The sequence below is a fragment of the Poecilia formosa genome, unplaced genomic scaffold (genome assembly GCF_000485575.1).
Source record: "Poecilia formosa unplaced genomic scaffold, Poecilia_formosa-5.1.2 Scaffold696, whole genome shotgun sequence".
Lineage (NCBI taxonomy): Eukaryota > Metazoa > Chordata > Actinopteri > Cyprinodontiformes > Poeciliidae > Poecilia > Poecilia formosa.
Genome location: NW_006800635.1, coordinates 5,164 through 8,701, shown reverse-complemented (window position 1 = coordinate 8,701; position 3,538 = coordinate 5,164). Strand labels below are relative to the sequence as shown.

Sequence of the window (3,538 nt, the reverse complement as noted above, 5' to 3'; positions counted from 1 at the left end):
ATGGGTAAAGTCTGTTTTTTTTTGTTTGTTTGTTTTACGGTAAAACGTTGGTGCCTGGGGTTGCCGAAATTCCGCTATGAAACAAAAAAGAGATTTGATCCGTGATTGTTTTTACGATGGAATTTCGGCAAGCTCAGCTGCCGGCGTTTTACCGTAAAACAAACAAACAAAAAAAAACAGACTTTACCCATAGTTGTTTTTACAGTGGAATTTCGGCAACCCCAGGCACCAACGTTTTACCGTAAAACAAACAAACAAAAAAAAACAGACTTTACCCATAGTTGTTTTTACAGTGGAATTTCGGCAACCCCAGCTGCCAGAGTTTTATCGTAAAATCTATGTTTGTTTTTTTTGGGGGGTTTTTTCTTACAGCGTAGACAGGCTGACCAAAGCAATTAACCCCTTACCTGGCGGGACCAAAATTACCAAACACGGCTGAAAAGGCATACCCAAATTAAATCGGCTGATGTTCTTGAACAATTTGGAGTACATGCAAAAGCTTGTCTCTTTATGAAGAAAACAAGCTAAATTTTTCATTTTTTCAGTCAAAAATACTTTAACTATATGGAGAGCCATTTCAGCTAAAATTAAATAAATACATTTATTTATAAATAAATATTTATAAATATATTTATTTATTTATGTATAATATATTTTAAAGTTTAAAGTAATTTCTCACTTTAAACAAGCCGTTTAAAGTGAGAAATTAAAAGAAGCTGCTTCAGATGTCACAGTTCAACTTTACGCACAGATCCAAGAACTAGATTTTCAGCATTTGACACAGATGTTACAACTCAGAAATATTACCACAAGATTTAACCACATTTTAAACTCTTCGGTTCCCAAACCAGTAAAGTCGTGGCCACACGACTTTACTTTTCGTGTGGCCGTTCAGACAGAACGTGTTTCAGCTGGCGGCTCTCATGGACTCAGAGCTTCACCGTCGGGAGTTTTTATAGTTTGGACGAAGCGGCCGCTGAAGTTGGCTTACGATTGAAGGTTCGGGACGCCTTTGTAGCTACCAGCTGTGATCCAACTATAAGGAGCAGACTTTACTGTACATCGTAAGTGAACTGCAATATCCAGAGGCAGCTCTATGGAGCATCGAAGAAAGAGTTGTTTTTGTTGAGCTGAGAGAATGAGAGTGGCAAGCCCTGGAGATCTGCATCGGAGGCCATCTTTCAGACATGCACCGCTGCTGTCCGTCCAGGAGTCCTCCGGTTGCCCAGACGTTGCATGGTTAGCGTTAGCGTTAGCTGATGCTTGTTTTCCAACTACAGTTATATTTAATCAATAGGTGCTCAATTACGATTGCGGAAGGTTTTGAGTTGATCTCGGCATTAGGTGACAAACTGAACGCCGCCAGGATGTTGAGACCAGCACGTCCTCTGATCCAATACATCTTATTAAAGAAAAAAAAAAAATCAGCAAAACGTGTTCAAATTAATGGCCCAACAAAATTAATAATTTCAGTAATTATTGTTTCAACAAGGTGTTGCGCCTTTCTATGCATTTCGGTTCCATTACGAAAATAAAAAGGGACTCAAAGACCAACTGACGAGCAGAGCAGAAGTTTAAATTGGCTAATGAGCCACCACTGTGTTCATGAGAGGAGAGGCTTGTTAACCGAGAAATAAATATGAAGCCTGAAAACCTAATATCTTAACGGACTGAATGTTATGTTTTTAACTAATCTCTGCTGGGTTTGTGGGGTGCAGGCGGTTGCCATGGCAACAGGTTGATTAAATGACAAAGAGAGACTCGGAGTAAAAAGGTAAGAGTGGTTTAGAGTCGGTCGCCGTTATTTTACCTTTGTAAACAGACAACCTGAATACAGTGACGTTTAGTGAGGGTACAGAATGCAGAATGGATAAAAGCTGAACTCGCCCTACAATCTTTGCCTCTCTTGGTTGCATCCCTGAAGTGTGCCAAGTGTGGCCCACATGCATACATGTTGTATGCATATAAAGTAAATATGACTATTAATTTAAGTAGTTCTTTGTGGATGTATAACTTGCTCACCTTAGTTTCCCTGTTTTTGGACAACATATGTGTGTCAACGTTTGGTTACTGTTCCTTAGAGGTGGGAAGAGGGCCAACAATTTGTACTCCAGAAATAGCAGTAGCACTTCAACATGCTTTTACTCAAGTAAAAGTAAAAAGTAGCTGTATAAGAAATTATACAAGTAAGAGTAAAGAAGTATTTGGTAAAAAGTGCATACAAGTACTGAGTAACTGATCAAGTTATCAATTATTTAATATCTAAAAAAAATTACACAATTAGAGGGCCCAAAATATGAAGTTCAGTGGAAATTTTAGTATTTTAAAGACAAAATGAAAATTTTGTTCAAATAAGAATAGTGATGCTTCATAATAAAATGACTTGAGTAAAAGTAAAAAGTTCAGCACAGTAAGAGTATTCCTAAAAGTTCATTTGTGTTTCAAAAAGTTACTCAACTATATTTGAGTAAATGTAATTAGTCACTCCTAGACTCTGCCCTCCTGAGGGAACAGGAGAAGGAACTGTTAAGGAAATAAATTAATCTTAGTTTGATATTAAACACCGTTTCAAATAACAAACCAATCAGGAATAACAACCAGAACGTATTCTGTTATTATGTTTATTCAAGGGTTAAGGAAAAGAATGACTGTGGAGATTTTGTCTGAGAGAGGGACCACAGCTGACACGGCGAACAGTGAGGAGAACCGTCTGCACTGGGAGCAGCACCAGAACTCCTGATGGGTCTCCTTCAGGAAGAACCAGAGAGATGGCCGACCTCCGCAGAGAAGAGTTCACCCAAACATCAGAGGAAAAATGAATGCTGGGACTCAAATAGAGCAGCTTCTTTTCTTAAACCCAACACCCATACAGGGTGTTGTGGCCCTGATTAAAAACCTGCTAACTTCAATTTAACTGAAACACAGAACATCCAGAAATGTGTTTAACTTCAGACACAGAGTGAAAATGACACAATGAGATGAAAACATTTGTCTATATTAATTACACTGTTATACAAGACATTAACATTTTACATTTTAAAGTGTTTGTTCCAGAACACCTGATACAAATGATAGCATTAGCTCATCCATTAATCAAACATTTATTGAGGCCAGGTGTGACAGAAGGAAACACCTGAAACATGCAGGGCAGACCGACCTGAGGACTGACTGGCTAAACTATTTCACTGACACTTCAGATTGCAGATTTCCAATTGAAGGCGTCCGTAAGTGAACACAATCATTATTTAATAAACCAAGCTGTGTAAAATAACTGTTATGGTTACTATTAATAACCCAATATGTCATGTTTGTTCATTTCTAGTACATACAAGGTACTCCATTCACTGTTTAGCTTGATGTTGAAGAATCTTCAGTGTAATGAAACCAAAAAATAAAACGAGTCCAAAACTTTCGATCTGTATTCTATTTTTGTAGCTTTGTTGTATTAAGATTACTTTGTTTTAAGCCACAAACAAAAGATTCCTTTTTATTGTCTCTGGGATGTGAAAACATGAGATTTGATTCAATTACAACTACA

At 37.6% G+C, this 3,538-nt stretch overlaps 1 long non-coding RNA gene across 1 annotated transcript; it reads left to right on the top strand.

Moving 5' to 3' along the window:
- The first annotated feature begins 873 nt into the window (after positions 1 to 873).
- Positions 874 to 3,271, top strand: LOC107834627 (uncharacterized). The gene is made up of 2 exons (XR_001660435.1): positions 874 to 1,239; positions 2,631 to 3,271. It is a non-coding gene; the product is annotated as an uncharacterized LOC107834627 (long non-coding RNA).
- The last annotated feature ends 267 nt before the right edge of the window (positions 3,272 to 3,538 follow it).